The 27,089-nt window shown below is 46.3% G+C and overlaps 1 protein-coding gene across 1 annotated transcript in view; it reads right to left on the minus strand.

Annotated features, from left to right (window-relative positions):
• Window positions 1-4,834, minus strand: part of ST3GAL1 (ST3 beta-galactoside alpha-2,3-sialyltransferase 1) — a 226,377-nt gene extending 221,543 nt beyond the window's left edge. The window contains exon 1 of the mRNA XM_077493372.1: window positions 3,123-4,834. The gene's annotated coding sequence lies outside the window, so the exon portion shown is untranslated. The remainder of the gene's footprint in view (window positions 1-3,122) is intronic.
• Between the last annotated feature and the right edge of the window lie 22,255 nt (window positions 4,835-27,089).

Here is a 27,089-nt window from a genome sequence, read left to right on the forward strand (position 1 = left end):
CCCACGCACGATCGGATTTTCCAGACAACGCGATCCGATTGCACGTTTTCCATCAGAAAGTCCGACCGTGTTTAAGACTAATAAGACCTAAGACTAAAACTAAATTGAGATTTGACTTCAAAATGAACAGTGGTCTGCAGTGCGTGTTCATACCTCAGTACCATAAACAATATATGAGATTTTTCACTCCAGCAGTATATAACGAGTTTGGAAATTGTAGAGAAATGTCAACTAATGCATTACAATCTAATTACACCCATTCGATTTTTAGGTGAATGAGTTTTAGTCGACTAAAATGTACCGGAGATTTAGCAGGCTAAATACAACTAAAACAATTGCTGAAGACTAAAATGGGACTAAAACTAAAATGCCATTTTAGTCCTAAGATTAAGACTAAAACTAAATCGAAATTTGCTGCCAAAATGAACACTGGCTGGTACTGAGAACATGCCATTAAGACGGACATTAGATTGTAAGCTCATGTGTCCACAAGTAGAAATCGCCCTCCGTACTCTGTAACACGTTACACAACATATAAGTGCTGTGGGAAAGAAAATGAACAAACTTTCTTGCAGCCTTTGAGGGTTAATCTGGGAGAGCGGCGAGCGGTGCCAGTACTGAGATACACACAACGGAGGTCGACGTTAGATTGCAAGCTCATGTGGTGACAAGAATAAAAGAAGACAACATACAATAGCACACCTCCCAACATTTTGAGATGGGAATGAGGGACACCTACTAGCAAATGTATGCAGGTATAGGACACGCCCCCTGCCACACCCCCCTTAAAGGAGAATTAACCAAAAAAAATAAAAAAGTTAAATAAATCCACAAGTGCTTTTTTTTACAACTACTATTCCTTTATATTGGCTTTTAAAATTTACAAATGCAGCAATTTAGAAATCAGATGAAAGGTTTAGCACTGGGAAACACTTTTTGATAAAAAGTGCATTTTATATACAACTATATAGATCAGACCAAAATGAGGGACAAACGAGGAGGAAATGGGGACAGAGGGACATTGCTCCAAATCAGGGACAAATGAGGGGGAAAGAGGGACAGATGGACATTGCTCCACATCAGAGACAAATGAGGGACAGAGGGACATTGCTCCAAATCAGGGACAAATAAAGGGGGGGGGGGAAGGGACAGAGGGACATTGCTCCAAATCAGTGACAAATGAGGAGGAATGAGGGACAGAGGGACATTGCTCCAAATAAGAGACAAATGAGGGGGAAAGATGGACAGAGAGACATTGCTCCAAATCAGGGACAAATGAGGGGGGAAGAGGGACAGAGGGACATTGCTCCAAATCAGGGACAAATGAGGGGGGAAGAGGGACAGAGGGACATTGCTCCAAATCAGGGACAAATGAGGGGGGAAGAGGGACAGAGGGACATTGCTCCAAATCAGGGACAAATAAGGGGGAAAGAGGGACAGAGGGACATTGCTCCAAATCAGGGACAAATGAGGGGGGAAGAGGGACATTGCTTCAAATCAGGGACAAATGAGAGGGAAAGAGGGACAGAGGGAGATTACTCCAAATCAGGGACAAATGAGGGGGAAAGAGGGACAGAGGGACATTACTCCAAATCAGGGACAAATGAGGGGGAAAGAGGGACAGAGGGACATTGCTCCAAATCAGGGACAAATGAGGGGGAAAGAGGGACAGAGGGACATTACTCCAAATCAGGGACAAATGAGGGGGAAAGAGGGACAGAGGGACATTGCTCCAAATCAGGGACAGTCCCTCGAAATCGGGGACAGTTGGGAGCTATGCCCAATATGTCAGTGATATAATAAAGGACATAAACAAGCTTTCTTGCAGCCTTCAGAGATTAATCTGGGAGGGGGCGGCAAGCTTTGGATACATGCAATGGGGACATCGGATTGTAAGCTCACGTGCCCACAGCAAAGGAACACTCCTAGGTACTCTGAAACACACTACACTATATGTCAGCGCTACAAGAAATAAACTTTACAAGCAACGGAGACTGGCATTAGATTGCAAGCTCTTGTGGCTACAGAAAGGAAAGAACTCTTAATCGCTCTATAATAGACGCTACACGCTATGTCGGTGATATAGTCAAAGGAAATTAGCACATTTTTCTTGCAGCCTGCGGAGGTTAATCTGGAAGGATGGGAGAGAGGGAGCAAGTTTTGGATACGTGCAACAGATGCAGACAGTAGATTGCAAGCTCATGTGCCCACGGGATGAAAACACTCCTATCTACTCTATAACACGCTACACACAGTATGTCAGTGCTACAGTAAAAGAAATAAACACGCTTTTCTTGCAGCCTGTGGAGGGATCTGGGATGAGGGATGCATGCAGCTGAGACTGACGTTAGATCGTAAGCTCTTGCGGCCACAGGGAGAAAAGTCATTTCTGTACTCCATAACACAGCACAATATGTCAGTGATATAGTAAAGGAAAAAAATAAAAAATACACTTTCTTGCTGTCTCAGGAGGGTAATCTAGGAGGAGGAGAGCCAGTACTGAGATACATGCAACAGAGACCGACGTTAGATTGTAAGCTCTTGTGGCCACAGGAAAAAAAAAGAACTTTACATACCCCATAACACACTACACTATATGTCAGTGACATAGCAAAGGAAATAAGCATACTTTCTGGGTTGATATGGGAGGAGGAGGGGGTGCCAGTACCGGAATGTATGCGACAGAGAACGACGTTAGATTGTAAGCTCTTGTGGCCACAGTAACAAAGAACTCTACATACTCCATAACACACTACAGCCTATGTCGGTGATATAGTAATGGAAATAAACATTCTTTGTTGCAGCCTGCGGTGGTTAATCCGGGAGGAGGGGAGGGGGGCACCGGTGCTCAGATCTCTGCTAATACTCCTCTAATACTCTTCTAATCATATGGACTGGCAGTGTCTACAGAGCCTGTTACATTGTTACCCTTTTGTACGTACGTGACCGTCTGATCTGATTGTCGGATCGGCTTTGCTGGGCTATATAACACCCTGAACACAAAGTGAGGAGGGGGTTGGTGGCGGTGCTATGCCAGGCAGAGCGGCACCCACACGTAGCCGCATGTGTTTACATGCCCACATGTCAACTACTCAGCAGAAAAAAAAAAGTTCTAGGCTCACCGTTCAGCCGGGTCGTGTCGGAGAATCTCACGTCTTCACATCGGCCGTCCCCGGCCGCGCCAGCTAATGTGCAGCGCACGGAGTTAACAGGGATCAAGGCACTTTGTATAGTGATGGGATCATTCAGAAGGTACCAGTCCTGTCCCCCCCACCCGGGCAGAGTGCCAGGCACGTCTACGGTGCCAAGCTGTTAACAAGTCCAACTAGGGCTGTCCGAAAAGATCCACACTGACCATCCGTCCCTGGTAGGGGGCTCCAAAGGCAGCAGAAGCTCGGACTGTGATGATCCTGGCTGTCCCCAGCCTGCTGATCTATGCAATGCATACTATGAGCCGGCCCTCCTATCCCAGACTACGCCCATAGGATATCCTGCCCCTACACTCTCATCTATGAGCCCTGTACACCCTAAAACTATACTAAACCATACTAAACTATGAGCCCTGTACACCCTACACTCTCCTCTATGAGCTCTGTACACCCTAAACTATGAGCCCTGTACACCCCACACTCATCTATGAGCCCTGTACACCCTACACTCTCCTCTATGAGCTCTGTACACCCTAAACTATGAGCCCTGTACACCCCACACTCATCTATGAGCTCTGTACACCCTACGCTCTCATCTATGAGCCCTGTATACCCCACACTCATCTATGAGCCCTGTACACCCCACACTCATCTATGAGCCCTGTACACCCCACACTCATCTATGAGCCCTGTACACCCCACACTCATCTATGAGCCCTGTACACCCCACACTCATCTATGAGCCCTGTATACCTCACACTCATCTATGAGCCCTGTATACCCCACACTCATCTATGAGCCCTGTATACCCCACACTCATCTATGAGCCCTGTATACCCCACACTCATCTATGAGCTCTGTACACCCCACACTCTTCTATGAGCTCTGTACACCCCACACTCTTCTATGAGCTCTGTACATCCCACACTCTTCTATGAGCTCTGTACACCCTACACTCATCTATGAGCTCTGTACACCCTAAACTATGAGCCCTGTACACCCCACACTCATCTATGAGCTCTGTACACCCTACGCTCTCATCTATGAGCCCTGTATACCCCACACTCATCTATGAGCCCTGTATACCCCACACTCATCTATGAGCCCTGTATACCCCACACTCTTCTATGAGCTCTGTACACCCCACACTCTTCTATGAGCTCTGTACATCCCACACTCTTCTATGAGCTCTGTACATCCCACACTCTTCTATGAGCTCTGTACATCCCACACTCATCTATGAGCTCTGTACACCCTGCACTCATCTATGAGCTCTGTACACCCTGCACTCATCTATGAGCTCGGTACACCCTAATCTATGAGCCCTGTACACCCCACACTCATCTATGAGCCCTGTACACCCTAAACTATGAGCTCTGTACACCCTAAACTATGAGCCCTGTACACCCCACACTCATCTATGAACCCTGTACACCCCACACACATCTATGAGCTCTGTACACCCCACACTCATCTATGAGCCCTGTACACCCCACACACATCTATGAGCCCTGTACACCCCACACACATCTATGAGCCCTGTACACCCCACACTCATCTATGAGCCCTGTACACCCCACACTCTCATCTATGGGCTCTGTACACCCCACACTCTCGTCTATGGGCTCTGTACACCCTAAACTATGAGCCTTGTACACCCCACATTCATCTATGAGCCCTGTACACCCCACACTCATCTATGAGCCCCCCCCCCATTATCTCGTAGTGCCCAGTCTATACCAGTCATGGTTTTCCCCCATTATCTCATAGTGCCCTTTCTATACTAAGCATGGTATTCCCCCCATTATCTCATAGTGCCCGGTCTATACCAGTCATGGTATTCCCCCCATTATCTCATAGTGCCCAATCTATACCAGTCATGGTATTCCTCCTATTATCTCATAGTACCCAGTCTATACCAATCATGGTTTTCCCCCATTATCTCATAGTGCCTGGTCTATACCAGTCATGGTAACCTCCCCCCATTATCTCATAGTGCCCGGTCTATACCAGTCATGGTATCCCCCCCCCCCCCATTATCTCATAGTGCCCAGTCTATACCAGTCATGGTATTCCCCCATTATCTCATAGTGCCCGGTCTATACCAGTCATGGTATTTCCCCCATTATCTTATAGTGCCCAGTCTATACCCGTCATGGTATTCCCCCCATTATCTCATAGTGCCCGGTCCCCGGTATACAGATCCGTCTTCTCTCCGTATTGCCCGGTGTCCCCGGTCGGTCCCTGGATCCAGTGGTGAGTATCCCTCCCCCGGTCCCCTCCTCCCGGTGACTCGGTTTTCTTTGTTCGGCTCTCATCGCTCGGCTCGGAGGACACAACTTACCGGAGAGAATCCCGGACTCCGCGCCGATTCCCCGCCTCTCCCCTCCGCTCCCTCCGCCGGAGACTCTATATAGCGGCTGGCGGAGCCACGTGGACCGGAGAGAGCTAAACACAGAGCCGAGACTCCGCCTAACCACCGGAGGAACCGGAGAAGCTGGAGCAGTCCTGTGTTTGTGGGCGGGGGGCGGACATGGGGGAGACCCGACCCCGGAATGGGGGAGATCCGACCATGGAGGAGACCCCCATATCTGACCCGACCATGGAGGAGGAGCCCCCCCCATATCTGATGGAACCATGGGGAGGAGACCCCCACATCTTACCTGACTGGGGGAAGAATCTCACATCTGACCCATCCAGGGGGGAGAACCACACATCTGACCCATCCAGGGGGGAGAACCTCACATCTGACCCATCCAGGGGGGAGAACCTCACATCTGACCCGGCCAGGGAGAAGAAACTGTGACATCTGACCCATGGGGGGGGGGGACCTCACATCTGACCCATCCAGGGGGGAGAACCTCAAATCTGACCCATCCAGGGGAGAGGACCTCACATATGACCCATCCAGGGGGGAGAACCTCAAATCTGACCCATCCAGGGGAGAGGACCTCACATCTGACCCGGCCAGGGAGGAGAACCTGTCACATCTGACCCATCCAGGGGGGGGGGGACATCACATTTGACCCATCCAAGGGGGAGAACCTCACATCTGACCCATTCAGGGGGGAGAACCTCACATCTGACTCATGCAGGGGGGGGGAACCTCACATCTGACCCACCCAGGGGGAGAACCTCACATCTGACCCATCCAGGGGGGAGAACCTCACATCTGACCCATCCAGGGGGGAGAACCTCACATCTGACCCATCCAGGGGGGAGAACCTCACATCTGACCCATCCAGGGGGGAGAACCTCACATCTGACCCATCCAGGGGGAGAACCTCACATCTGACCCATCCAGGGGGGGAGAACCTCACATTTGACCCGACCAGGGGCGAGAACCTCACATCTGACCCGGCCAGAGGCGAGAAGCTCACATCTGTACTTGGGCATGGAGAGTCCCCTATATCCAACACTGGGCAGTGGGAGACCCCAGCATCTAACTCTAGGCAGGGTGGAGACCCTCATATCTGACCCTGGGCAGGGTTTTGATCCCTACCTCTTACCCCTGGCAGGGTGAAAACCTTGCTTTCTTTCTTTGTTCCTGTTCAAGTTGGAGACCCCCAGATCTTATCTTGACCTCTTCGCTGGCTGGAGAACCCCCTGCCCAGAGCTTTGGGTCTACTCAGGTTGGAGATTCCCCAGATCCCAAGTTTTGCTTTTGCCCAGGTTGGAGACCCCCAGATCTTTAGCTTTATTTCTGCCTAGGTTGGGGACTCCCAGATCCTTAGCCTTAATGCCCCATACACACAAGCAGATTTTCCACTGAAAAAAACTTGGATGGTTTTTCCAACGAAATTCCGCTCAAGCTTTGCTTTCATACACACGGTCACACAAAAGTTCTCGGAACTTTTGATTGTCAAGAACGCGGTGACATACAACACTACGACAAGCCGAGAAAATGAAGTTCAATGCTTCCGAGCATACGTCAAATTGTTTCCGAGCATATGTAGGAATTTTGTGCGTCGGAATTTGAACAGACGATCGGAATTTCCAATCGGAAACTTTTTCCGACTGAAACATAGAGAAACTGCTCTTAATCTTTTGCTGGCTGGAATTCTGCGATGGAGCATTCCCACGGTCGGAATTTCTGACAAAAAGCTCTCATCTAACTTTTGCTGGCAGAATTTCTGATCGTGTGTACGGGGTTTTATTTCTGCCTAGGTTGGAGACCCCCAGATCCTTAGCTTTATTTCTGCCTAGGTTGGAGACTCCCAGATAGCTCGTTTTGTTTCTGCCTAGGTTGGAGACCCCAGATCCTTAGCTTTATTGCTGCCTAGGTTGGAGACCCCAGATCCTTAGTTTTATTTCTGCCTAGGTTGGAGACCCCCCAGATCCTTAGCTTTATTTCTGCCTAGGTTGGAGACCCCCAGATCCTTAGCTTTATTTCTGCCTAGGTTGGAGACCCCCAGATAACTCGTTTTGTTTCTGCCTGTTTGAAGACTCCCACATCCCTAGTTTTGCTTCTGCCCAGGGTGGGTGTGCTTCTGTCTAAAGTGATACAGACCCCCCCCCCCCCTTCTTCCTCAGGCAGGCTAGAACCCCCCCTGCTTCTATCCCAAGGAGGGTTGAGACTTCCGCTTCTATCCCATGCAAAGTGGAGACCCCACCACAATGTCTCAAAAAGGGTGGAGGTCCCTACTTTTACCTCAGGCAGGGTTGAGACCTTTACTTTTGTCCCAGGCAGGTTGGAGACCACCCAAATTTGTCTCAAGAGCTCCCCAAATTCCACTACAACTATTAACAATAACAGCCATTCCACTGTCCAATGTGAGAGCCCTTACCACCCACTGAGGCTCTCTCATCGAGACAAGGGAATGGCAGTCGTCTGGGATTGGCTAAAATATTGGTAGATAACCAGGAGGCAGAGTGACAACTCATGGGGCCCCCGGGCAATAGGAGATTATGGGACCCCCAGGCAATAGGAGATTATGTGACCCCCAGGCAATAGGAGATTATTGGGCCCCCAGGCAATAGATTATGGTGCCACACAGTATACACACACATACAGTATACACACACAGACACACAATATACACACACAGAATACACATACACACACTGAAAAAGTGCTGGAGAGACGGGGCAGCTATAATCTTAGGATTTTTTTAAAAAACACTGATTTTTACATACTGTCCCTGGTTTTATTGAGGTTGGCAACCCTGATGGGGCCCCTTGCTGGCATGGGGCCCTCGGGCCAGTGCCCGAGTGCCCTAATGGTCAGTCCGCCCCTATAGATAACCCAGACTCCACTCCAGTTACCAAAGGAAATAAAAGATTGAATTATGTGGGAATAGGTTGCCTCGCTGCGCCCCATGCTATGCTAGTCTATGACCACGACCCCAGAATAGAAAGTGATGGGAAATCCAAAAAGTTGCAGTTGCCACCACAGTATGGTGGGAAATGTGGACAACTGTCACTTCGGGAGAGATTTCCTCCAACTTTCTTGACTATCCAAACCCAAAAAAAAAGGTTTTGGCGTTGGATACACTTTAAATCAAATGAAGTAGTCTTTCTTTTGGCCAATAATAAAAAAAAAAACAACAAGTTGTGGTTTCTTCTCATAGACAGAAGTTTGAAGAACAGGGTTGGCATACAAATAAAAGACGCCCCCCCCCCCCCCCCCGACCTCAGACCTCCTTCTTCTTTATCCAGTAAACAGAATCGGACCTCAGATGCACAAGTCAGGCCGCAGCTGAGTTTCCATAGAAACTAAAGGGCAGCTGACGTGGGCCCTGGGGCCCCTTAGGTTATAGTTGGTACATTAACAGGGAGATGAGGAACCAATTATAGCCGGTGGGTCGGCAGGGGGCATGCATCGGACTGCAGGAGACATCAGCTACGCTCTCATTATTTTTCCCTTTAAAAAAAGACAGTCGTGGCCTGGGGGGGCTTCTTTAAAAGTTTAAAGTTGGGTACAGAGGTCACTTTAAGGCTGTGTTTGCTTTAACAGTCAAAGATAACATCCACTACAATGTTTATTAATACATTTTCAATGTTTACAAATTGTTACATTGTTATTATTATTATTGTTATTACTGACATCAAGGCTTTTCCAGGCACTTTTTGTTATCAAGTTTAAATCTGTATTTTAAATTTTTTTTTTGCTAGAAAATTACCTATAACCACCAAATATTATATATATATATATATATATATATATATATATATATATATATATATATATATATATATATATATATATACAGTGGTGTGAAAAAGTGTTTGCCCCCTTCCTCATTTCCTGTTCCTTTGCATGTTTGTCACACTTAAGTGTTTCGGAACATCAAACCAATTTAAATAATAGTCAAGGACAACACAAGTAAACACAAAATGCAATTTGTAAATGAAGGTGTTTATTATTAAAGGTGAAAAAAAATCCAAACCATCATGGCCCTGTGTGAAAAAGTGATTGCCCCCCTTGTTAAAACATACTATAACTGTGGTTGTCCACACCTGAGTTCAATTTCTCTAGCCACACCCAGGCCTGATTATTGCCACACCTGTTCACAATCAAGGCATCACTTAAATAGGAGCTGCTTGACACAGTAAGGTCCACCAGAAGATCCTTAAAAGCTACACATCATGCCGAGACCCAAAGAAATTCAGGAACAATTGAGAAAGAAAGTAATTGAGATCTATCAGTCTGGAAAGGGTTATAAAGCCATTTCCAAAGCTTTGGGAATCCAGCGAACCACAGTGAGAGCCATTATCCACAAATGGCGAAGACATGGAACAGTGGTGAACCTTCCCAGGAGTGGCCGGCCGCCCAAAATTACCCCAAGAGCTCAGCGACGACTCATCCAAGAGGTCACAAAAGACCCCACAACAACGTCCAAGGAACTGCAGGCCTCACTTGCCTCAGTTAAGGTCAGCGTTCATGCCTCCACCATCAGGAAAAGACTGGGCAAAAATGGCCTGCATGGCAGAGTTCCAAGGAGAAAACCACTGCTGAGCAAAAAGAACATCAAAGCTCGTCTCAATTTCTCCACAACACATCTTGATGATCCCCAAGACTTTTGGGACAACATTCTGTGGACCGATGAGACAAAAGTGGAACTCTTTGGAAGGTGTGTGTGCAAGTATATCTGGCGTAGAAGGAACACTGCATTTCATAAAAAGAACATTATACCAACAGTAAAATATGGTGGTGGTAGTGTGATGGTCTGGGGCTGTTTTGCTGCTTCAGGACCTGGAAGACTTGCCGTGATAAAAGGAACTATGAATTCTGCTGTCTACCAAGAGATCCTGAAGGAGAATGTCCGACCATCTGTTCGTGTACTCAAGCTGAAACGAACTTGGGTTCTGCAGCAGGACAATGATCCTAAACACACCAACAAGTCCACCACCGAATGGCTGAAGAAAAACAAAATTAAGACTTTGGAGTGGCCTAGCCAAAGTCCTGACCTGAATCCTATTGAGATGTTGTGGTATGACCTTAAAAAGGCCGTTCATGCTCGAAAACCCTCTAATGTAACTGAATTAGGACAATTCTGCAAAGATGAGTGGGCCAAAATTCCTCCAGGACGCTGTAAAAGCCTCATTGCACGTTATCGCAAACGCTTGGTTGCAGTTGTTGCTGCTAAGGGTGGCCCAACCAGTTATTAGGTTTAGGGGGCAATCACTTTTTCACACAGGGCCATGATGGTTTGGATTTTTTTTCACCTTTAATAATAAACACCTTCATTTACAAATTGCATTTTGTGTTTACTTGTGTTGTCCTTGACTATTGTTTAAATTGGTTTGATGTTCCGAAACACTTAAGTGTGACAAACATGCAAAGGAACAGGAAATGAGGAAGGGGGCAAACACTTTTTCACACCACTGTATATATATATATATGTATATATATATATATATATATATATATGTATATATATATATATATATATATTTTTTTTTTTTAAGCAGAGACCCTAGGGAATAAAATGATAAAATGGCGATCGCTCCAATTTTCTTTGTCACGTGGTATTCGCGCAGCATTTTTTTCAAACGCAGTTCTTTTAAGAAAAGTACACTTTAATTAATTAAAAAACAACAAAACACATTATATACTCCTGATTTTTTTGTAAAATGTGAAAGATGATGTTACGCCGAGTAAATACATACCTAACATGTTACGCTTTAACCACTTGCCTACTGGGCACCTAAACCCCCCTCCTGCCCAGACCAATTTTCAGCTTTCGGTGCTCTCACATTTTGAATGACAATTACTCAGTCATGTAACACTGTACCCAAATTGATTTTTCGTAATTTTTTTCATACAAATAGAGCTTTCTTTTGGTGGTATTTGATCACCTCTGGGTTTTTTATTTTTTGCGCTATAAATGAAAAAAGACCGAAAATTTTGTTTCTGTGATAAAATTTTGCAAATTATTATTTTTTTTTCATGAATTTTGGCCACAATTTATACTGCTACATATCTTTGGTAAAAATAACCCAAATTAGTGGATATTATTTGGTCTTTGTGAAAGTTAGAGAGTCTACAAGCTGTGGTGCAAATCATAAAAAATTGATCACATCTGATGTACTGGTGGCCTTTCTTGCGACCCGAACAAGTCAGGAAAGTACAAATACCCCACAAATGACCCCTTTTTGGAAAGTAGACATTCCAATGTATTTCGTAAGAGGCATAGTGAGGTTTTTGGTGTTGTAATTTTTTTCCCACAATTCTTTGCAAAATTAAGATTTTTATTATTTTTTATTTTTTTCCCCACAAAATTGTCATTGTAATAGGTTATTTCTCTCACATGGCATGTGTATACTAAATGACACCCCAAAATACATTCTGCTACTCCTCCTGAGTATTACGATACCACATGTGTGGGACTTTTTCACAGCCTGGCCACTTAGAGAGGCCCAACATGCAGGGAGCGCCGTCACGTGTTCTAGGAGCATAAATTACACATCTAACTTGTTAACTACCTATTACACTTTTAAAGGCCCTGGAACACGACAATGACACGAGACATTGACGTGGCACTGATGGCAGATGGCACTGATACATGGCACTGAGGCATGTGACACTGATGACAGATGGCACTAATACATGGCACTGATGACACGGGACACCGATGACAGATGGAACTAATATGTGGCACTGTGATAACACGTGACACTGATGTGGCACAAATGACAGATGACACTAATACATGGCACTTATGACAAATGGCACTAATACGTGGCACTGATGACAGATGGCACTAATACGTGGCACTGATGACACGTGACACTGACAGGTGGCACTGATACGTGGCACTGATGACACGTGACACTGACAGGTGGCACTGGGGGCATGTGGCACTGGGACAGGTGGCACTGGGGACTGGTGGCACGTGGCACTGGGGATAGATGACACTGATAGGTGGCACTGGGGACAGGTGGCATTGATAGGTGGCACTGGGGACACATGGCACTGAGAGGTGGCACTGGGGACAGATGGCACTGATAGGTGGCAATGGGGACAGGTGGCACTGGGGACAGATGGCACTGATAGGTAGCACAGGGGACAGATGGCACTGATAGATGGGCATGTGTGTGTGTTTCACTGTGTGTGTGTTTTACTGTGTGTATGTGTGTGTTTTACTGTGTGTGTGTGTGTGTGTGTCTCTGTGTGAGGAGGGAGAGCCGGCGATGAGAGATGATCTCAAATGTTTACATATGAGATCACCTCTCATTGGACAGGCCGATCGAGTGCTAAATGGCCACTGTGATTGGCCATTTAGAACGATCTGTGATTGGCTGTGTCCGTCCGTCTGTAGCCGTCTTTTGGATATAGCGCGGGCGCAAAGTGGTTAAAATTGCGCATGCTTGTGGAATGGTGACAAACTACGCTACTTAAAAATCTCCATGCTTTAAATATTTTTTACAGGTTAGAGTTACAGAGAAGGTCTAGTGCTAGAATTATTGCTCTCGCTCCAACGTTGGCGGCGATACCTGACATGTGTGGTGCAAATATCGTTTACATACGCTTGTGTGACTTATGTGTTCGCTTCTGTGCCCAAACACGGACGGATGGGGGGCACTTTATTAAAAAAAAAAAAAATCATATTTATTTATTTGATTTTTTATTTTAACACTGTCCCTTAATTTTTTTTTAGAAGCTTTATTACTATTACAGGGAATATAAACATCCCTTTTAATAGAAATAAGGATGACAGGTCTACTTTATGGAGACATTTGGGGTCAAAAAGTCCCCATATCTTTTATTTATCTTTTAAAAGCAAAAGATCAAAAAAAAATTTTTTTTATTTCTTGCTTTAAAAAAAAAAAAGTTTACTTTCGCCCTGGACCGGACGTGATGTCATGATGTTGCTCCTGTCCTCCAAGGCCATAGAGGTGATCATAGACGAACACTATAGCATTCCCACTTAAAGTGACACTAAGGGGGTTATTTAGTAAAGGAAAATCCACTTTGCACTGAAAGTGCACTCGGAAGTAAAGTCGCTGTAGATCGGAGGGGGACATGCAAGGAAAATAAAAACAGCATTGTAGCTTGCACATAAATGGATGATAAAATCAGCAGAGCCTCCCTTCATTTCAGATCTACCCCTCAGATTTAGGGCAACTGCACTTTCAAGTACACTTGCAGTGCAAAGTGGATTTGCCTTTAGTAAATAACCCCCTAAAGGTTCCTTTTTTATCTATTTATTTTGTTTTTAAATAATAAATATATCATACTTACCTTCACTGTGCAGCTCATTTTGCACAGAGTGGCCCCAAACCTCATCTTCTGGGGTCCCTCGGCGGTTCTCTCGGCTCCTCCCTGCATTAGATAACCCCCTGGGATAAGAACTCTCCTGGGGGGTTACCTTGCGGGCGCGCTCCCAAGTCCAGCATTCGGCGTCCAAGAGATGCCGAATGCAGGGGCACCCAAAGACGCTGAATGCAGGACTCAGCTCCATCCCCGGCAGCTGCGTCATTGGATTTGATTGACAGCAGCGGGAGCCAATGGCTGCGCTGCTCTCAGTCTATCTAATCAACAGCCAAGGGCCCCCTAGCCGAGCGACGGAGCGTCCCCATGGGACAAGTTTGAGGGTTCAGGTAAGTAAAATGGGGGGCGGGGGCTTGGGAGACCGGTCACTGCCAGGTGTTTTTTCACCTTAATGCATAGAATGCATTAAGGGGAAAAAACACGAACCTTTACAACCCCTTTAAATCAGGGTTCCCAAAGCCCCCCTTACATCAGAGTCCACAGGGCACCTTATATCTGAGTCCCCCTTAGCTCAGTGTACTCACTCACTCAGAGATAGGAAAGAGAAGGGAGGGAGGGGGGGAGACTTCAGTGTCAGACAGTAGATGGTGAGTTCACTCACCTGAGGATGGAGGCTCAGGCATCCACAATGTATCTGCCGGCTGCTGAGGTTAAAATTTTCATCCGTTTCCTGAGGCACAGAATGCCGGGGACTGGAGTGCTGGTGGGCAGACAGAGTGGCAATGGTGGGAGGAGGAGCAGAATGAGCCCTCTCTCCTCTCCTGTCCATGTATGGGGCCGGGGCCCGTGCGCACACCTATATGCTTGGCGGTTGTGGTACTCAGTTACTTGGGGAACTGCAGTCCATTCTGAATAATGTGTCTGGGTTTCAGGAAGTCTGAAACCCGGACACATGATTCAAAACCAAGACTGTCCTGGTCAATCCCGGACAGGTGGCAACCCTACTTTAAGCCCATTCCACTGATAGGGAGTAAGGTCCTACTTGTGATTTGGAGGACTACCCTTTTCCTTCACAATTAACAGCATTGGGTGCCAGAGTGGTCCATGGCCAAGCACCAGCCCTGAGATGACGGGTATTGAGCAGTGGAGAAGGGGTGCAGGGGCACCACCCCCCTAATCCATGCACCCCGACCTCTAATCTCCTTGCGGGGCGCTGGACGCATGGATTTCAAGGGGTTTTTTTTAAGCATATTATTAGAGGCTCTAATTGGCTTAAAAAAGGATGGGCACTGCATCCCGAGCCCAAAGGGTGGGCACTGCGCCCTGAGCCCAAAGGGTGGGCACTGCGCCCCTGCTATGCGCATTCCCACTGTGCTGCCTGGCCCTTCAAGCCCATTCCACTGATAGGGAGTAAGGCCCTACTTGTCACTTGGAGGACAGCATGGCGGATGGGCCCCATGTAGGTGGCGAGGTGTGGGCAGTGGCTCCGGTGTCCCCCCTCCAGCACGGTGAGCGGGCCCCATCTAGGTGGCGAGGTGCGGGCAGCGGCCCCCGGGGTCCTCTTCAGCACGGCGTGCGGGCCTCATCTAGGTGGTGTGAGCAGCGGCTCAGGTGTCCCCTCCAGCATGGCGTATGGGCCCCGTCTAGGTGGTGAGGTGCGGGCAGCGGCTCCGGTGTCCCCTCCAGCACCGCGGTCTGGCCCCATCTAGATGGTGAGGTGTGGGCAGCGGTTCAGGTGTCCCCTCGAGCATGGCGGGCGGTCCCCATCTAAGTGGTGTGGACAGCGGCTCAGGTGTCCCCTCCAGCATGGCGGATGGGCCCCATCTAGGTGGTGAGGTGCGGGCAGCGGCTCCGGTGTCCCCTCCAGCACCGCGGTCTGGCCCCATCTAGATGGTGAGGTGTGGGCAGCGGCTCAGGTGTCCCCTTTAGCATGGCGGATGGGCCCCATCTAGGTGGTGAGGTGCGGGCAGCGGCTCGGGTGTCCCCTTCAGCACGGCGGTCTGGCCCCATCTAGATGGTGAGGTGCGGGCAGCGGCGCCGGAGTCCCCTCGAGCATGGCAGGTGGGACCCATCTAAGTGGTGTGGTGTGGGCAGCAGCTCCGGTGTCCCCTCAAGCATGGCAGGCAGGCCCCATCTAAGTGGTGTGGGCAGCGGCTCAGGTGTCCCCTCCAGCATGGCGGATTGGCCCCGTCTAGGTGGCGAGGTGCGGGCAGTGGCTCCGGTGTCCCCTCCAGCACGGTGAGCGGGCCCCATCTAGGTGGCGAGGTGCGGGTAGCGGCCCCCAGTGTCCCCTTCAGCATGGCAGGCGGGCCCCATCTAGTGGTGTGGTGTCCCCTCCAGCATGGCGGAAGGGCCCTGTCTAGGTGGCGAGGTGCGGGCAGCGGCTCCGGTGTCCCCTCCAGCATGGAGGTCTGGTCCCATCTAGATGGTGAGGTGCGGGCAGCGGCTCAGGTGTCCCCTCCAGCACGGCGAGTGGGCCCCATCTAGGTGGTGAGGTATGGGCAGTGGCTCCGGTGTCCCCTCCAGCATGGCGAGCGGGCCTCTTCTAGGGGGCTAGGTGCGGGCAGCGGCCCCCGGTGACCCTTTCAGCGCGGCGTGCGGGCCCCATCTAGGTGGCGAGGTGTGGGCAGTGGCTCCGGTGTCCCCTCCAGCATGGCGAGCGGGCCTCATCTAGGTGGTGAGGTGCGGGCAGCGGCCCCCGGTGACCCCTTCAGCGTGGCATGTGGGCCCCATCTAGGTGGCGAGGTGTGGGCAGCTACTCCGTTGTCCCCTCCAGCACGGTGGTCGGGCCCCATCTAGATGATGAGGAGCAGGCAGTGGCTCCGGTGTCCCCATCTAAGTGGTATGGTGTGGGCAGCAGCTCAGGCGTCCCCTCCAGCATGGCGGATGGGTCCGTCTAGGTGGAGAGGTGAGGGCAGCGGCTCCGGTGTCCCCTCCAGCACGGCGGGTGGGCCTCACCTAGGTGGCGAGGTGTGGGCAGCGGCTCGGGTGTCCCCTCCAGCACCGTGGGCAGGCCTCGTCTAGGTGGCGAGGTGTGGGCAGTGGCTTCGGTCTTCCAATGGGGACACTAGTTCAGGAATTTTCTCACTTTGGAGGGGTTTCCTCTCGCTTCCTGTTTTGGTTATGGAACAGGAAGGAAAGAGAAATCTTCCCAATGGGGCACAAATGGCCCAACATAACTTGACCGGCGTTTTAGCCCTCCCTTGCTAGGTCAGGAATTGGCTCCTTTTGGAGGGGTTTCCTCTCGCTTCCTGTTTTGCCCATAGGACAGGAAAAGTGAGGGGAAATCTTCCAATGGGGACACTAGTTCAGGAGTTCGCTCACTTTAGAGGGGTTTCCTCTCGCTTCCTGTTTTGCCCATAGGACAGGAAAAGTGAGGGGAAATCTTCCAATGGGGACACTAGTTCAGGAATTCGCTCACTTTAGAGGGGTTTCCTCTCACTTCCTGTTTTGGCTACGGGAAAGGAAGTGAAGGGAAATCTCCCCAATGGGGCACAGATGACACAACATAACCTGACGAGGATTATAACCCTCCCTTACTCGAAAATAAAGTTTCGGCTTTGGTAATACTTCTGCCGCCACACTGCAAGGGAGGAGTTTCGGTTTCCCCGGCGTTCAGCTTTAATGCCAAAGAAAGAAAGAGAAGTAAATCTTGATGAAATGGCCGCACTTACCGAAGGTCTCGGTATGGAAAATGTTTAAGGAAGGCTTTCCAGGGGAGAAATGTCAAGGCTTTTATTGCTGTCCCTGTGCTCTGCAAAGGTCTAAACATAAAATACACGAATACAATTCAGTGTGCCCTGTATTGTGCGCTTCCATCAAAAATGAATAAAATGAGGGCGACTGCTCAGAATGCGACTCGTGTGGATCATCCCTCACTCTCTTGACAACTACGACTGTACAGAATTCTTTGAGGTTTTAGTTGTGCTCAAAAAATCTTTTAGATTGTAAGTTCTTGTGGCTCTCCTAATCCCTTGGCCTTGAATAGTATTGTAAGACTGCCTTTACAGTCATCTGTTTTAAAAACGCAGCAAAAATACATATGCGTTTTTGCTATGGTGTGTTGCATTGCTGATGCGCTTAGGTTGCGTTTTCCCCTCTATCTCTGGACTGGACAAAGCACTTCGCAGTTGCATTTTTTATAAATTTACATTGCGTTTAACCCCCATATTTCTAGACTGAAAAAAGCAATTCCCAGTTGTGTTTTTGATGCGTTTTTCCCCCATATCTCTGGACTGGACAAAGCACTTGCCAGCTGCGTTTTTTTTTCTTGCTGCATTTTTTTATGAATTTGCGTTGCGTTTAACCCCCATATATCTAGACTGGAAACCACACTTCCCAGCTGCATTTTTTAACAATTTTTTTATGCGTTTGTGTTTATCCCCCCCATCACAAAAAACACAACTGGGAAGTGCTTAGTCCAATCCAGAGCTATGGGGGGGGGGGGGGGGGGATTGCAACGCAAACGCATTGAAAATGCTTACAAAACGTAGCTGGAAAGTGCTTCATCCAGTCCCAGTTGTGTTTTTTATGCGTTTTTCAGGCATTTGTTGTTGCATTTTCCCCCCATATCTCTGGACTGGACAAAGCACTTCTCAGCTGCGTTTTTTTTGCTGAGTTTTTTATGAATTTGCGTTGCGTTTAACCCCCATATACCTAGACTGGAAACGACACTTCCCGGCCCCTTTTTTTTTAAACAATTTTTTATGCGTTTGTGTTGGAATCCCCCCCCCCCCCCAATCACAAAAAAACACAACTGGGAAGTGCTTAGTCCAATCCAGAGCTATGGGGGGGGGGGGGGGGGGTGGGGGGTGGGAATGCAACACAAACGCATAAAAAATGCTTAAAGAAACGTAGCTGGAAAGTGCTTCGTCCAGTCCCAGTTGCGTTTTTGATCGGTTTTTCAGACATTTGCGTTGCGTTTTACCCCATATCTCTGGACTGGACAAAGCACTTCCCAGCTGCATTTTGTAAGCATTTTTTATGCGTTTGCGTTGCATCCCCCCCCCCCATAGCTCTGGATTGGACTAAACACGGATATGTTTCTGCATGAACATTTTTAGCGTGTTTCAGTCTGTTTTTGATGCGTTTCTGGATGCATCCCACTTATTTTTTCACTGTACTGGGGTCTGGTGCATTTTTCATGCGTGTAGGTGCATTCCCGCACATTTTTCTTTATGCATTTTACCACATTCCAGTACAGTTATGTGCAGGAAAAATGCTGCATGTACATTTTTTTTTTTAATGGAACTGGAACGCACTGGACCTGCAATCATTGCTGTGAACTATGCCATTGAAAAACATGTAACCTACTTTCTATGCATTTTGGATGCAGAAAAAAAAAGCACTGAAACGCATGTGGTATGAACTAGCCCTTCAGCTACTTTCATGCTGCTCTGTATCAAAAACGCATTAAAAATACATATGTGTTTTTGCATTTTTCGGGCATGTGCTCTATGTTTTCCCCCATATCTCTGGACTGGATAAAGCACTTCCAACAGGCGAGTTGCATTTTTGCTGCATTTTTCATTCATTTCCATGAAGTGCGTTTTGCTGCGTTTTTTTTGTTACCTGACCAAACATTCACCAAAAATGGAGCTAGGAGGTTTATTAAAATACACAACTAAAACGCAATGGAGCGGTGTGAAGAGTTCCGTAGGATTTAAAGCAAGGGTGCTCAGCCTGTGGCCCTCCAGCTGTTGTGGAACTACAAGTCCCATCATGCCTCTGCCTTCGGGAGTCACGCTTGTAACTGTTAGCAGCTTGCAATGCCCCATGGTCGTTTCGCAACAGCTGGAGGGGCCACAGGTTAAGCACCCATGATTTAACCACTTGGTGTCCGTGCTATAGCCGAATGACGGCCACAGCGCGGACCTGAATTTCCGGGAGGTCCTCATATGACGTCCTCCCCTTTGCACGCTCCCTGCGTACGCCCTGCAGGGACCGCTTGGTGCACGCTGTGATCACCCGAGTCACCAAGACTTGGGTGATCACTGATCCGAGTAAGGGGCTGGTCCCGACCCCTTACCATGTGATCAGCTGTCAGCTAATGACAGCTGATCACATGTGTAAACAAAAACTCGGTAATCATTTTTTTTCCTCCTCACGCTGACAGTGTGAGGATAAAAAAAAGCCGATCACCGGCTTATGTGCAAGGGGCATCGGTCCTGAAGAGGAAGGAGGTACATCTGCCTCCTCTGTGCCAATCAGTACCCCCTGCCAGTGCCACCTGCCATTGCCACCTGCCAGTGCCCACTAGTGCCACCTATCAATGCCCATGAGTGCCACCTATCAATGCCCACAAGTGGTGCCAGTCAATGCCTCATCAGTGCCACCTAGCAGTGCTTCCTATCAGTGTAACCTACCAGTGCCGAACAGTGCCCATTATTGCCACCCATCAGTGCCCATCACTGCCACCCATCAGTGCCCATCACTAACACCTATCAGTGCCCATCACTGCAGCTATCATTGCCACCTATCAGTGCTACCTATTAGTGCTACTTCTCAGTGCCCACCAATGCCACCTATCAGTGCCCTTTAGTGTCACCCATCAGTGCCCATCACTAACACCTATCAGTGCCCATCACTGCAGCTATCATTGCCACCTATCAGTGCTACCTATTAGTGCTACTTCTCAGTGCCCACCAATGCCACCTATCAGTGCCCATCACTGCCACCCATCAGTGCCCATCACTAACACCTATCAGTGCCCATCACTGCAGCTATCATTGCCACCTATCAGTGCTACCTATTAGTGCTACTTCTCAGTGCCCACCAATGCCACCTATCAGTGCCCTTCAGTGTCACCCATCAGTGCCACCTCTCAGTCTCACCTCTCAGTGCACACCAGTGCCAACTATCAGTGTCCATCAGTGCCACCTTATTGGTGCCCATCAGTGAAGCCCATCGGTGCCCATCAGTGCAGCCCATTGGTGCCCATCAGTGCAGCCAATCGGTGCCCAACAGTGCAGCCCATCGGTGCCCATCAGTGCAGCTCATTGGTGCCTGTTTGCAAAATTTTAAAATAAAATATAAAAAAAAATAAAAACATAAATTTGTTTTTTTCAATTTTTTTTAACAAAAAATAAAAACCGCAGAGGTGATCAATTACCACCAAAAGAAAGTTCTATTTGTGGGGGGAAAAAAAGATAAAAATTTAAATTGAGTACAGTGTTGTATGACCACGCAAGTGTCATTCAAAGTGTCACAAGCGCTGAAAATTGGTCTGGGCAGGAGGGGGGTTAAGGTGCTCAGTAAGCAAGAGGTTAAAAGATGCATTTTCATGCATTTTTTTTCTTCTGCTTTTTTTTTTTTTTTTTAACTGAACAAGAACAGATCAGTATAAAAGCAGCCTAACTGTTCTGTCTCCTTTTATTTTTTTAAAATGCTGCACAAACTGTGGGCCCGATATAAATCCTGCATTATAATAAGAAGACAAATACTAATAAAAGAATATTAATCATTTGCTCCCAGAGGTTCTAATCTCCTTCCCTGGCATACAGATGACGGCCACTAGAGGGAGCCTGCACAGACCTTATGTATATATATATATATATATATATATATATATATATATATATATATATATATATATATATATATATATATATATATATATATATAGATCAAACACAGCAGCCAATATACAATAATAGAGCAAGCATGGAAAATGTGAAAGGGGCATCAGAAAGTGTTACAATATCTCAAAATATATTCTTACCGAAAATACATTGTAGTAATATATAATTGTCTCATTTGCAATGGCCTTACCCTATCTTTGTTTTCTTTTTGCTTTTTTTTTTTTTTTTTTTTTTTTGTTCTTATATTTCATTATTACTGTATTGAGTTTTTCTTGCAATGAATGTAAAAAAAAAAAAAAATACATATTGTCTGGTTTCTATGAATGCATACATTCCCCGAGTCTCAGCTTTCTATGGAAGATTTACAATGGCGGTTATTTACTAAAGGAAAATCCACTTGCACTGAAAGTGCACTTGGAAGTGCAGTTGCTGTAGATCCGAGGGGGACATTCAAGGAAAATAAAAGCATTTTAGCTTGTATATGATTGGATGATAAAATTAGCAGAGCTTCCCCTCATTTCTCCTCATAAATCCTGTATAATAATAATAATAATAATAATAATTTCAGATCTACCCCTTAGATTTAGAACGACTGCACTTCCAAGTGCACTTGCAGTGCAAAGTGAATTTGCCTTTTGTAAATAACCCCCAATGTGATAGTTTTGTCCGATTACTTGAAAAAGACAATAAAAAAATACTTAACATTAGACATGTGCGATTAGTTTCGTACGAAACGAAAATTCGTACGAATTTTTGGAAATTCGTACATTAGTACAAATCCGAATGACGAATTTTTATGCATACGAATTCCATACGAAATTCAACATTTTGTTTACGCATTTCAGATCCAAATTCATAACGAAAATTTGTAATTAACGAAAAGTTAACGAACCTAAAAGTTAAAACCCCAGGAAGTCAGCACAGGGAATTTCTATGCGTACAAATTTCATGCGAAATACGAAATTTCGTTTACGAATTTCAGATCCAAATTCATAACGAATATTCGTAATTAACGAAAAGTTAACGAACCTAAAAGTTAAAACCCCAGGAAGTCAGCACAGGGATGGTGGGAACCCCATGGGTAATTTCAATGCGTACGAATTTCATGCGAAATACGAAATTTCGTTTACGAATTTCAGATCCAAATTCATAACAAAAATTCGTAATTAACGAAAAGTTAACGAACCTAAAAGTTAAAACCCCAGGAAGTCAGCACAGGAATGGTGGGAACCCTATGGGGAATTTCAATGCGTACGAATTTCATGCGAAATCCGAAATTTTGTTTACGAATTTCAGATCCAAATTCATAACAAAAATTCATAATTAACAAAAAGTTAACAAACCTAAAAGTTAAAACCACAGGAAGTTAGCACAGGGATGGTGGGAACCCTATGGGGAATTTCTATGTGTACGAATTTTTTATGCGAAATATGAAATTTCGGTTACGAATTTCAGATCCAAATTCATAACAAAAATTCGTAATTAACGAAAAAATAACGAACCTAAAAGTTAAAACCCCAGGAAGTCAGCACAGGGATGGTGGGAACCCTATGGGGAATTTCAATGCGTACGAATTTCATGCGAAATCCGAAATTTTGTTTACGAATTTCAGCTCCAAATTCATAACGAAAATTCATAATTAACGAAAAGTTAACAAACCTAAAAGTTAAAACCACAGGAAGTTAGCACAGGGATGGTGGGAACCCTATGGGGAATTTCTATGTGTACAAATTTTTTATGCGAAATACGAAATTTTGTTTAGGAATTTCAGATCCAAATTCATAACGAATATTCATAATTAACGAAAAGTTAACGAACCTAAAAGTTAAAACCCCAGGAAGTCAGCACAGGGATGGTGGGAACCCCATGGGTAATTTCAGTGCGTACGAATTTCATGCGAAATACGAAATTTCGTTTACGAATTTCAGATCCAAATTCATAACAAAAATTCGTAATTAGCGAAAAATTAACGAACCTGCATGGATTCCAATGGAGGGGGGGGGGGGGGTGTCTTTTTTGAAGCACGTGGTTAGAGCAAGAGGCTCTTATAGGCTTCAAAAAAACCTAAGGGAAAGATGGCCCCCACTCGGCTCCACACCACTGGATGGCGGAAGCCGCTTCAAACGTCACTTCCATCCAATGGTCTTAAAGGGAACATTTTAACATTTTTTTTGGAAAAAAAAAGACATTTAATTTTTTTTTAATTTGTATTTTTGTGTAAATGTGAGATTTTGAGCTCTTTTTGACCCCAGATCTCATATTTAAGAGGTCCTGTCATGCTTTTTTCTTCTTTTTTCTTTTCTTTTTTCTTATTCCTTGTAATAGGAATAAAAGTGACCCAAATTATTTTTTTTTTTTACAAGGACAGTGTAAAAAAAAAAAAAAAAAGAAAAAAAAAATCTAAAGCGCCTCGTTCTGCGAGCTTGCGCGCAGAAGCGGAGCGCATATGTAAGTCGCACCTGCGAAAAACGGTGTTCTAGCACTAGACCTCCTCTGTAACTCTAAACATGTAACCCGTAGATTTATTTATATATTTTAAATATCGCCTATGGAGATTTTTAAGGGTCAAAGTTTGTCGCCATCCCATGAGCGGGGGCGCAATTTTGAAGCGTGACATGTTGGGTATCAAGTTACTCGGCGTTACATTATCTGGATGGACTGAAGGGACGTAGTCTATGTAGAGGTGAGCAATCAGAAGGGAGTTGCAATAGTCAAGATGAGAGAAAACAAAAGAATGATTTAGTAGCTTTGTGGTGCAATTGGTTTGAAAGGGGCGTATTTTGAAGATGTTATGGAGATTAAGACAGCAAAGTTTGGACAGCTATTGGATTTGAGGCCAAAAGGAAAGGTCAGAGTTCAGAATAACACCTAGAACCTTGGTAGGAGAACAGGGACTGTGCCATTGATCTTAATGCAAAAGCTATGAGAGGGGACACCAGGGGGAATATTATGAGCTCAGTTTTGGAAAAGTACAATTAATAGGAAAGAACCAGGATGACCTACCGCATCCAAAATATTATACCAGTATTTTAATCGCTACAACCCCAATGATTAAGCCCCAGTTTGTGGGGCGAAACATGTCAGGGGGGCATGGCTCGAAGAGCAGCATTGTCTGAGGCTTTCACTTGTATACATCCATACTAGAATCGGCTTTGGAGAACTACGGTTTTTAGCTAAAATGTGTTGACCCCTTGACTTAAAAAAAAAAAAACACATTAGCATAGTTCCTTACAGAACATCAACCCCTCAATATAGATAGTATTTAGAATAACCACTACCAATTTCCCACATTAAAAATATGGCACCAAATCTATTGTTTTCTCAACTTGGTCCATAAAGTGTTGATGGAATTATTGTATCACATAATTTCCAATGTGTTTCGCCCAAAAAGGGCTTCCTCAGGGAGAAAGGGATTTTTTTTTTAGTTTTTTTTGTTCCTCAGATGTAGGGGGTGTGCCTGCTCATTTGTAAATTATGTCAAAAGTGTTAGAATAACTAGACTGCATATAAGCTGTCAAGGTGCAACACAACCACCCTCACAACAAGAATTTAAAGTATACTGAGTGGCCCTTACTCTTTGGTTACAAATCTGAAGGTCCCCACCCTGAAAACCCACCATGGGATGGCATTTTCCCTTGAATGGCATGGCTGGCAGCACAAACAATGCTATTGTGGTCTAAGTGGCATGGACCAAGGGACCAAGGTCTATAGAATAAAGCAGATTTATTTTTAAGTTGCTTGTGATATTTTTCTAAAACCATCCACCTTTTTTTCCCCCCCGAGATCAAAATACTCAGTTTTGGAAAAATTATATTTCACTGATGTGTCCGTTAGTAAATTAGTGATGTGTGAAGACAATACAGGGGAGTAGAGGGGTAGATTTGGATGTGGGCAACATAGTCTCCCATGGCTTCCACTGCCATTTCTATCGATTGACCAAGAGAGGAGTTGTATATAGACCAGTGATGGTGAACCTTGGTACCCCAGATGTTTTAGAACTAAATTTTCCATGATGCTCATCTACACTGCAGAGTGCATGAGCATCATGGGGAATTTCGGCCAGCAAAAGACAGATGAGAGCTTTTCATTGGAAAATGCGACCGCGTGTATGCTTCATCGGAATTTAGCTGTCCAAAAAATTTAGCTGGCAAAAAATTGAGAGCATGTTCTCAATTTTCCCGATGGAAAAACTTTCTATTGGAAATTCCGATTGTGTGTATGCAATTCCGACACGCAAAAACTCACGCATGCCCAGATTCAACTACGAGATGGAAGCTATTGGCTACTGGCTATTGAACTTCATTTTTTAGTCCCGTAGTACGTGTTGTACGTCACCGCGTTCTTGATGGTCGGAATTTGGTGTGACCGTGTGTATGCAAGACAGCTTGAGCCAAATCCCGTCAGAATTCCATCGGGAAAACCATCAGAGCTTTTTCCGACGAGAATTCCGATCGTGTGTACGCAGACATGGACATCTCATGGAAGTATTGCAGACATGAGATATCACAGGATGCACTGGGAAGCCAATAAGTGAACTGGAAAGACGTCATCAGCAGTCACTTCCGGTTTATGTGTATATATTCTGGAAGTGTCTGGTGCAGACCTCACATCTGGTGTACAGCATGGAGCAGCAGGAAGGTGAGTGGAGTGCAGATTGGAGCAGAACAACTAGCAAACGTGGTGTGCAACATGGAAATGCTATAGCAGAGGGTGAATGTGGACTGGAGAGCGAGGACTGAGCAGCAGAGGATCAGCAGAGCTGGTGGACCAGAGCAGGAGAAACGAGCAGATGTCACATGTGGTGAGCAGCATGGAAGTAATATAGTGGGAGTTGAGCGGTGACCAGGGAAAGAGGAGGCCCAGCAAACCAGAGGATCAGCAGAGCTGGGAAATATTAATGAGCAGGAGATCAGCAGAGCGGGGGGATCAGCAAAGCTGGAGGTTACTACTTGGTAGGGCATTTTTTTTCAGAGAATAGGTCCAGGAACTCCCCCCTTCCGAATCACCCCTCGTCTCCACACCCTACCCACTTGCGAGTACTGTCCCTTGGTTCCACCCCCTACCCACCTCCCAGTTCCGCCCCTTTTAGAGAATACATAAACCAAGTATAATTCTGTGATAATTTGTATGGAATTTGTTAATGATAACAAGAAATGCAGCAAAATATATCCCCAGCAACCATAGACCCACCAATAGTTCCCTCACACAACATTGCCCCCCCCAGCAACAAAAACCCACCCCAGCGACAATAGATCCACTCCAGCAACAACATATATTTAAAAACTTTTAAACAAATTGATACAAATGAAAATAGAAATAAAAAACAATACATATGGAACCCTTCCTACATATACTAGCACAGAAAGAGTAACCAACTGATGACATGAAATATGATAACACATGATGGGCACAGTGGCTGCACATGATGGGCACAGTGGCTGCACATGATGGGCATGGTGGCTGTATTTGGTGGGCACAGTAGCTGCACATGATAGGCACAGTGGCTGCACATGATGGGCACTGTGGCTGTATTTGGTGGGCACACTGGCTGCACATGATGGGCACAGTGGCTGTACATGATGGGCACAGTGGCTGTATTTGGTGGGCACAGTGGCTGCAGATGATGGGCACAGTGGCTGCACATGATGGGCACAGTGGCTGTACATGATGGGCACAGTGGCTGCACATGATGGGCACAGTGGC

This window comes from Lithobates pipiens, unplaced genomic scaffold, assembly GCF_037356315.1.
Source record: "Lithobates pipiens isolate NorthernLeopardFrog02 unplaced genomic scaffold, aLitPip1_a1.2 Scaffold_19, whole genome shotgun sequence".
NCBI lineage: Eukaryota > Metazoa > Chordata > Amphibia > Anura > Ranidae > Lithobates > Lithobates pipiens.